Source organism: Sorghum bicolor, chromosome 9 (genome assembly GCF_000003195.3).
Source record: "Sorghum bicolor cultivar BTx623 chromosome 9, Sorghum_bicolor_NCBIv3, whole genome shotgun sequence".
NCBI classification, from domain to species: domain Eukaryota; kingdom Viridiplantae; phylum Streptophyta; class Magnoliopsida; order Poales; family Poaceae; genus Sorghum; species Sorghum bicolor.
The window spans coordinates 12,225,886-12,236,919 of record NC_012878.2 but is presented as its reverse complement, the minus strand read 5'-3'; positions in this window follow the sequence as shown (position 1 = coordinate 12,236,919).

Below are 11,034 nucleotides of genomic sequence, written 5' to 3'. Positions count from 1 at the left end.
TCCTCTTCCTCTAACCAGCATGCTTCAAAGTTAAAGCCCCCCCCCCCCCCGCTCCTCCCGCGCAGTGGGCCATCCTATTTCTCCAAGGTTATAATGACTCGTCTGTGATCAGAGTGCCTTGGATCACCATTGAACACCCTTACTGCTGGAAATAGACCACGCCATTGAGAGTTTGCAACAGCCTGGTCCAACCTTTCTCTAATGTATCCCTCCACCCGGTGATTATTATTTCTCCAAGTGAAAACATCTCCAAAAAAACCCAGGTCTTGCAACTCACACGCCTCCAGAGCTTCTCTGAATTGGTCCATATAAGATTGCGGTCGGCTTCTTCCACCCTCCTTCTCATGATTGTATAAAATCTCGTTGAAATCTCCAGCACACATCCAAGGACCATAACTAGGAGTAGATAAACCCTTCAACATCTCCCACGTGCGGAATTTTTTGTCTCCCTGAGATTCCCCATATACTCCAGTAAAACGCCAGACTCGTGCATTAGCCTCCTCAATATCTACATCAATGTGAAGCTTTGATTTGCTTCTCAGCGTCACATTGATCCCCCTCCTCCACAACACTGCAATCTCCCCCCTTTTCCTACCGAGTCCACCACCACCATGTCTCCCGTGTTCAGAATGCGCCTGAATCTCCTCATGCCTTTCTCGTCTTGTTTTGTTTCTGACAAGAAAAGCACATCCACCTCCTCAGCTTTCTGAAAGCCGAGGAGACCCCGAACTGCCGGGCGGTTTCCCAGACCCCGGCAGTTCCAAGCTACTATTTTCATTTCTGCTCGCAGAGCTGGTTCGCCAGCTCCGCCTTCTCCAAGTGATCTTCGTTTTCCTCCACTTCTCCACCTTTCTTTCTCTTTTCTTTACCCTGCCCATCTACATCCATGTCACTATTACACCTCTTCCCCCCAGTGACTTTCATCTCCCTCCCATCACTTTTCCCTTCCTGCTCCCTCGCTAACTTCTTATACTTCCCCTTTTTTTGAGTTTCCTGCACTTTCTCAGCCCCATGCATCTTTTTCACATCTTCCTCACCCATTGCCACATCATGATCTGACGACACCGACCTTTCCTTCACACTCTCAGTCCCCGCCACCCTTTCTTCTGGCTTCTCCCTAGCACTCCCAAATTTCTTTTCCAGGTTTAGAGATACAAACTTTTCCCCCCGCTCCCTCCTCTGGGGAATTCATATGAGCATATTCATTAGGAATGTAATGTGCTAACATTGACTCTTGAAAATGTTTGTGAAAACTTGCTGACACACATGCATAAGGTGGTACACTTGGTGGTTCGCATATTTGAGCAAGGGTTGAGATGGTGGTGAAGTCACGATAGTGTTTCTCACTGAGAAACACTAATCGAATCCTGGAAGATGCTAGGGCTACATTTGGTCAATTCTGGCTGGCGGCGCTCAGAGATAGAGAACAAGGGTTAAGTATCAGACATGGCCTGGTTGCTAACCAGTCTGTCTGGTCACTTTTTGGTGTTGAATGGACGTAGGGCACCAAACACCAAGAGTCTGAGTTCGGTCCAACTAATGTGGTGTGAGCATGCGAGCAGTGAAGCACTAAACATTGGTCTATGTCTGGTCACCAGGCACTAGACGTGTCTGGTGGTAAAAACTGCATTTTAGAACCTCTCTGAGTAGCGATCGGACCCTGGGGTCTAGTGTCTGCTCAACTTGTGAAGTGCATACGGTGTGAACTTGACTGTTGAGATTTAGCATGTGACATTGAAAGATAGAGGATACATGGTAGCAATCATCCGAGCATCGGATGCTGGGGGTCTATGTACGGTTAGTCTAACTGGCCCGTTCAGCCACCTTGAATTCTCTGTGAATAGAGAGCCAATGGCTCTATTCATTTGGGCCTCTATAAATATATGGTGGACGGCTCTAGGATGTTTCTCTTGGCACTTTGACATACTTGTCATCCTTATGAGCCTAAGCAAACACCTTTCATGCACCTCATTCATTGATTCATCATCATAGTGAGATTGGGAGTGATTCCAAGTATATTTGCTTCAGTGGTTACGTCTAGTGGCACTTAGGGATCATTTGAGTTGTGGATCTCTTGTAACTCTTGGTGGTTGTGGCCACCTAGATGACTTGGAGCAAGGAGGAGTTGTGGCAAGAGTTGGTGATTGTTCTTGGCCACCTCTCAGTGATTGGGAGGGGTTCTTGTGCCTTCCCCAGTGGGGCGCCAAAGGCAACTCTAGTAGATTATGCGTGTCATTAAGCTAGCTCACTTGTGGACAGGTTCTTATGGTGTCCAATTATGGGGATGAGGTTCGTGCAACATCTCTTAGCCGATGAACCACCAAGTGTTGGTCTACATAATGAGGACTAGCGTGTCGGCAAGCACATGAACCTCGGGAGAAAAATTCTCTTGTCAATCATGTGTATGATTGGATTTACCCGATGATTAGTTGTCTATATTGATTGGTTCATCACTTCGACACGACGGTATAAAGATCACAATCTCATCTTTTATATTCCCACAAAATAGTTGTAATACGTTCTTTAGCTTTGAGAATTTGTCTTGCTTGTGTTAGTTTGGTTCTTCCACCTAGTTGAGCTCTTTAGTGTAACTAGTTGTGAGAGCTCATAGTGACATAGCCTTTGCTTGCTTTAGAGATCATAGCAACTAGAATTGTTGGGATAGGTGGCTTGCAACACTTGTTAGTGCTAGTGCAAAAGGCTTTATAGCCTTTTAGTTGTCTAACAAGTTTGCCCGCTATTCACCCGCTCTCTAGCCAATTAGGACCTTTCACTTTGTGGCGGCAATAGATGGTGTGTTGTGGCAGAAGAAATAGTGGCACTGGGAGAAAAGACAAAATAGTCATCTTTGTCCCTAAACTATTGCTCGAGGCTCACTTTGGTCCCTCAACTTTCAAAACGTCCAGTTTAGTCCATAAATAATCCATTTGCGGGTCGATCTATCCATCCCCATTAATTAATCACCATGTGTTCAGGAGTAGATGTTTCATTGCTGCTTCTCACTCCATCCTTTAGCAACTGGCCATCTCATGGCATCTCGCAAGAGCCTACCGATTACATACATGAGTGCTTTTCACTTGAGACATACAAGAAGACATACCAACATGTACTAGTGGAACATGAGTTAGTCTCCTAACCCCAAACCATTGCCTCCTAGAGTAAAAAAGATGCAAGGCTGACCAAAGAAAAATAGGAGAAAGACCCTTCGGAACTAGTGAACTAGTGAAATCAAGAACCAAGTCTCAAAAATTGGTACTAAAATTAGAAGTCATCGCTGTGGAAATTATGGTCACAACTCGAGGACATGCTCTATGATAATAGTGTTTACTAAATTTACTATTTCCCCTTACTGCACTATATTCATTCCTTACTCATTTTATTAACTTGGTTTGTATTGAATAGTAGCAAGAACACGCTGGGTCATCTAATCATCCCGCCACCAATTCAAATCAGTCAACCCCGCTGGCAATTGAACTTGCATAGACCTAGCAAACTAAAGGAAAATCCATAGCAGCATCAAGAGTAAGATGCTTGAAGGTGCATCTGTTGACGGTAGATAAGTCTATCGGAATAAGAATAAAAAGAGGTCCACATGTCGGAATTACATAGAGAAAGGACCATGTCGATAACTCAAGAATACTCCAAAAGACTCGAGAAGGTAACCCTACAAAGTGGGGCCCACCTGGCAGAGAGCCAGGAGCGGGCGCCTAAGGATCAGGGGTGGTCGCCAGCCCCTACAGCCAATCAGGTGCAACCTCATGGATCTTACCTCCATCGCCGTTGAGGAGTAATCTTGGCCATCTATCAAGGTTGGTTTGACTCGAGGGTTGTGGTGCTTCCTAGAGGGCTATAAATACAAGCCTGACCCACCCTAGGTGAGGAATTCATTATTATTATTATTCTATCATATCATCAAGAGAATTCTGAGAAGCCTAGAGCCACCATCTCAATTAGAGCTCCATAGTTCTTTAGCATAGCTACATAGGAATAGATCTAGAAAGAATCAAGCCTAGCATGGAGTCCGAATCTATCGTCATTCATCGTAATTTATTATTCTTCATTGTAGTATTCATATTAGTTCTTGCTATTATGAATATGACTTTGATCTATTTGATTATATTAGAATTGACTTTATTCTATTTGCTTATGTTCTCAATTATATTGTTATTAGTATACTTTGATTATATGCTTAGCGTAGTAAGTTTAGAATTATGTTTACGCACAGGATCGTATAGCGCTTACTCATTGGGCCAATGGGTGAGTGGTAGATATTATGTAGGCGAGATGCCTAGACCGTATTTATCTGCGATTACCCCTTATAGTCCGGATTGTGAGGTAGATCACGAGAGTGATAGTCATGTTGAGTCCTTTGTAGTCCTCCTCCTGAGTACAAGGACCATAGAGCATCATTATTACAGGAAAGTGATGCTCTGTTCATGATCTTCCTTGGTAATATCACTATGCATAAGTATAACCTTTTCTTATGATGATGCTAGGTGTAATTGCACCAATCATTGTATGGTTTGATAATATAGCTAGAATACATAGGATTATTCTTGTAGATCGTCCTAATCCATGCTAGTGTAATAGACTTAAAGTACTCTATTGAGATAATTATCATATTTACATGTGGCTATATGCTCTCATTTATCTTTTGTCACTTATTTATTCATATTTATATTACTTATCTTATGTGACACTTACCCTACATGAGAGATAGATAAAGATATGGTTAAGTTCTCCATGATCACATGCAGTGCTCATTGCTCATTATCCGATGCATTCCCTTCCTAGTGGTAAAAAATATAAATAACGATACGTGGATTACTCCTGGTTAAAATGCTACATCGGTATTATCTGTGTGCTTATGGAGCCCTTATTCATTCTTTAGAAAAGCATATACATTTAATACCAGCATCTCTGCACCATGCTGGGGATGACAACCTAGCTTAAGTGGTGTTAGAGGTGTCAACAAGCATCTTTGACGCCATTGTCGGGGAAGGTTGAAAGCATTAAAGGATAATAAGCATTACTGCATCTACTTATGGATTGAGCACCATCCACCCTTCTCACTCATGCAGACTTACCCTTGTCTTTTGCCTATGTTATATATCATATGCAGGGTAATGTATGAGCAGGTTTGATCTCCCAGATAATTTTGTTGATAATCTAGAAAACATTGATCAGGAAGACAAATGCCAAGTTGAGAAGGAACGAATCAACATCATCATCATCTCAGCTTACCAATCCTCCTGAGTCAGAAGATCAACCTCTTATTCGAAGTTTGACACCAGAGCTTGACGCCATGGCCGACAAGTCACTTCGTGAGTTCTCAGCTCCCACTACGGCCAACATCCATACTAGACCAACTGCAGACATTAATGGGTCATTTGAGCTCAAGTCTGCACTGATCAACATGATGCAAGCAAGCCAGTTCTATGGGAAGGCCCATGAAGATGCTAGTGCTCATCTCCAACACTTTCTGGAGATTTGCATCACTTTCACTATTAAGGATGTCCCTAGAGATGCTATACTACTTTGCCTCTTCCCATTCTCACTCTTGGGGAGAGCGAAGTAGTGGTTCTATGCTAACAAGGAGAAGAACACTACATGGGCACTATGTTCCACCAATTTTCTAGTAAAGTTCTTTCCCACGGGCAAGACAATGCTCTTCGTGGAAAGATATCAAGTTTTTAGCAACAATATGATGAGATAGTCCCAGAAGCTTGGGAGCACTTTCAAGACTACATACTCGAGTGTCATCATCATGGGATGGAGAATTGACTACTCATGCAGACATTCTACCATGGGTTCAGCAATAGCACTCGTGAAACCATGGATGTTGCTGCTAGAGGTGCATTATTATCACTTACCATTACTCAAGCCACTGCTCTTATGGAAAAGATGGCCTCCAATCAAGGTTGGAGTGAAGAAGAACTCAAACCCGCAAGAGAGGTGGAGGGATGCATCAACTCAAGGAGATAGACATGCTAGCTGCCAAGATGTACCTGCTGACGAAAAGACTTGATGAGAGAGCTATAGAAAAAAAGAAAGTCATGCACATTCATGATTCTGGCATGACTTTGTGAAGAGAGTGAAGAAACTGGGCATACAGGTACTAACTGCCTAGAGCAAACTGAGGACGTGAACTACATCAATAACAACTACTACTACTACCATCCTCAGCAGAACCAAGGCTAGAATCAGCAACAACGACCTAACTACTTAGGTAATTACCAAGGTAATAATTCCTACAATAATACTAATCAACCATCTTTAAGAGAGTTAGTGCTTAATTAGGGCAAGATAATGGATAGCATGTCTAAGAGGTTAGCATATAATGATAAAACTTTAGAATCAGTTAACATTAGAATGGAAAGTTTTTCTAATGCTATCAAGAATCAGCTTAGCTTTAATAAGATGCTAGAATCTTAGTTGCAACAGCTTGCTCACTCTGCTTCTGCCAATGACCAAGGTAAGATTCTAGGACAACTGGGAGAATTAGAAACTACAAATCTTATAGACATATTTAATGTAGGAAGCTACTGGAGTGACCCTCTGAGAGGAGCATGGATTGACTCGACTCTGCCAATCAAGAAGGGTGATCTAGGGAGACTGGTTGTTCCGATCTCCATTGGAAGTGCAAACTTCAACAAGGCAATCTATGACTTCAGAGCAAGCGTCAACATCATGCCCAAGGTGATATATGAAAAATTATTCAATTATTCTTTATCATATACAACCCTGTATTTGCAGTTTGTAGACTAGTCACTCTGCTACCCCATGGGAATCCTAGAGAACAAATGTGTGCGAGTAGGCAACTCGTACGTACCTGTAGACTTTACGGTAGTGAACACTGGTACTAATGAGAGGTCACACATTATTCTAGGATGACCATTCTTAAACACTGTTGGAGCCATTATCTACTCTAGCACTTCCAAGATCATTTTCAATATTAAGAGCAAGAGAGAAGTCTCTTCTTTCAAGGACAAGGCATTGCCATTTCCTACACAAAAGGAAACTGTTGGCAGTAGGAACAAGAGCAAAAACTAGAGCAAGACCAAGAACAAGGGAAAAAAGAAGGCCCAAAAGATGGAGACAACATGGATGGTCACTACAGTCCATAGGGAATATGACAACCTGCTCAAGTCTCCACATTTGATCAAGAAGGACGACCCAGGTGTTTCAACTATTTTATGTTCCATCAACAGATGTTACTTCTACAACACTATCTATAACACCAGATCGAGTGTCAACCTAATGGCCAAGGTAACCTATGAATTTTTATATGGTAGTATGCCTATGGACCCCACCTATGCATAGCTGCAAATGGCGGACTAGTCCTTTCACTTCATGGAAGGGATAGGCCAAGACGTCCCTGTCCAGATCGACGACCACTATGTCTCCACTGATTTTTTAGTCATCAACATGGGTGAAGATGAGTGTGATCCACCCATCATCCTAGGAAGACTGTTCCTCAACACTACCAAGGCCATCATTTACATTAAAACAGGGGAGATCCATTTCAAATTCTCTTTGGAAAAGGTACACTGTCATTTTAATAGTAACTATATAATAGATGAAGAACCCAAGAAGAATAGGTCAAGGAGAAGGCAGCATACCTATCACCAGAAGAAGAATATCATTGTAGACGGATGGGTCAACTATGAAGGAGAGGTTTCAAGATTCAAAGATCGATACCCGGACGAGGAGAACATCGTCAAAGAGGAGGTACCAGCAGAAGAAGAGATAGTGATTCCAGAAGCTCCCTCCTCCAAGTCACCATCACCTACAACGCCACGCCAAGAGGTAATTTGGTATTTATCTACATTTTCCTTTAGCATATTTACTTTTCTTAACTACATTAGTAGTTGCATATTTACTATTTTTGCATTAGAAAAAGAAAATAAAAATATGTTTTGTATTGCATCTAGAAAAAAATACTAAGCCCCATGTATTTAATGTGTGATGCAACAGCTCACACACTCATCTACTGTGGTGGCATAAAAATAAATTTTAGCATATTTTCCTATCTGCATACCATAAAGATAAAGTATAAAAATATATTGATCCTGCTAAAAGATAAAAGGGTATAAGAAAATTCTAGACTCCTAAAGCTGAGAGGTTTATCACTGACGCTTAATCAGTTCCACAAGCTTTGTTGTCTATTTGAGCTTCACAGACTTCAAAGGATCAAGAAGAGCTAATAGGTAGAAAGACATCATGTCCCTTGTCAGAGTACTGTCTACATCAGTCAAGTGCTATTTCTAACAACAAGTATCCACGACACTCTAGGAAGATCAGTACGCCTTCACTGCTCGTCAGCAATCTCAGCAGACTATGTTAACATCCAGCTTCGGGGAGAGCAACCCCCGTATACCAAGCTAAGTATTCCTTACTTGTCTACTTATTCCTAGTGCCTAATGATAAGATAAAACTAAAAAGATGAAAAACCTTAGAAACCCAATAAAAATTTCTTTATTTATCTTTCATAATTAGTTTTGCTAGCTAAGCAGAGCTCTTAATGAATCTGTTAAAATGAACCTCTAGAACAAACTCATATATGGAGATGATGAATAGTTGCTCTGCCATAATTCCTTGTAAGTACCTAGTTTTCAACTTTGTACTCTCTCGAGTTTTAAACACAACTGTTTAGATTTAAGATTTGCTCCGAGCCTAAAACTTGTGGGTAGCGAATGCTTGATCTAAATCTAGGTAGTTGACGGATATGATATGTGAAGATTTTGAGATGCTGTAAATCTTGCTCCTAGAGATACTAGAGTTCTAGAGAATTTAATTTGAAAATAGTAAATTGCTATATGATGAGTTCCTTTATGATGAGAGTTTAAAATTCCTACCACAACTAAATACTCATGCTTACTAGATTAGGAAAGCCTCCCACTTATATTTCATCCTATAAGCATTGAGGGTAGTTAAGCTATGTTGACCCTACGGAACTAGTCATGTAGTTAAAGTCAATACTATGTGCTCTCCATCCATTGATCTTAGGTACTTCTGTCCTCAGAAGTATGCAACCACTTCTGTTCCTAGAAGTACCACCCACATATACGCACTACACTCTATGTTATTTCTATCCTAGAGACACGCACCTATGCTGCTCCTTCGCTGGGAGTATGCATTCATCCATCCACATATACATATTCCTTATCTACTCAGAAAATGTTCTACTCCTGCACTAAGAGAGGATACCCAAAAATATCTATTTCTATTATGTTTTTTTCTACTTATCCCATAAAGCTCTAGTTATTTCAGTTTATACTCTCTATTGCAATTAGTGCATTAAAAGGATTGACTATTAAAAAAGAGAGAGAAAAGAAAAGAAAGAGGACAAAAGTCCCAAAAGAAAGAAAAAGTAGCCAAGTCCTTATTTTCAGATAAAGGAGGTATGTTATCCCCAAGGAGCAATTGTAGAATTAGATTTTCACCATGAGTCATCACCCCTCATTATCACCATCATTCTTATTACTCATTTCATCCACTGCACTCACATGAACATATGACTTGATTGTATAACTAGTTTCTCTAGATCCATGGTTTAACTATGCAATACATGCAAGTAGGTTTGAATTGTCTCCCCCATCTATAAGCTCCACATAAGCCAGAAGTAGGGTGAGAGAGAGAGAAGGCAACTATGCCTACAGATACCATATATTCAAAGAAGAGAGAAGGCATACCTTACACTTGCCTTGGTGAGGATCCAAAAATACCACAAATGAGAGACTTGAAAGGGTCATACAAGGAAACTCTGAGTTTTATTTCAAAATCTTGCAAACACTCTAGAATAACAGTTGATCAAAGAGCGACAAACGTAGCGCTCGACTTAACCGTTCTATTTTTTAACTACTCAAGACCTAAGTAATAGCTACAAGCCCCATGGTGAAAGGTAATATGGGGTCTTGAGTCAGAATGGTTCACTCTAATCCAGAGGAGAGTCCTTGTTTGAACGCATGTGTACTTGTGAGGCGTGAAAGCATTATAACAAACTCCTGATCCATCACTGAGTATATCTTTGCTCAGGGACGGGCAAAAGGTAAGCTTGGGGGAGTTTATTGATGGTAGATAAGTTCTCTTTTTAACCATCAAAATAACATGAGAAATGACTAAAACAAGAATATCATCTAGCTATAGGGGTTTACATTAACAAAATTCGAAGAGTTTTGGTGATTGTCTATTTCTACAGGGGGTTATCAGAATAAGAACGAAAAGAGGTCCACATGTCATAATTACATAGAGAAAAGACTACATCGGTAACTCAAGAATACTCTAAAAGACTCGAGAAGGCAACCCTGAGGGCGCCCAAGGGTTAGGGGCGGCTGCCCGGCCTCTACAGCCAATCAGGTGCAACCTCATGGATCCTACCTCCACCGCCTTTGAGGAGTAATATTGGCCATCTATCAAGATCGGTTTGATCCGAGAGCTGTGGTGCTTCCTAGAGTGCTCTAAATACAAGCCTGACCCCACATGGGAGAGGAATTCATTATTATTATTCTATCATATCATCAAGAGAATTTAGAGAAGCCTAGAGTCACCATCTCAATTAGAGCTCCATAATTGTTTAGCATAACTACATATGAATAGATCTAGAAGGAGTCAAGCCTAGCTTGGAGTCCGGATCTATCATCGTTCTTGGTAATTTCTTATTATTCATTGCAGTATTCATATTAGTTCTTGCTATTATGAATATGACTTTGATCTATTTGATTATATCATAACTGACTTTATTCTATTTGCTTATGTTCTCAATTATATTGTTATTAGTCTACTTTGATTATATGCTTAGCGTAGTAAGTTTAGAATTATGTTTATGCATAGGATCGTGTAGCGCTTACTCATTGGGACAACGGGTGAGTGGTAGATATTATGTAGGCGAGATGCCTAGACCGTATTTATTTGCGATTACCCCTTATAGTTCGGATCGTGAGGTAGATCATGGGAGTGACAATCCTGATGAGTCCTTTGTAGTCCTCCTCCCAAGTATAAGGACCGTAGAGCACCATTATTACAGGGAAATGA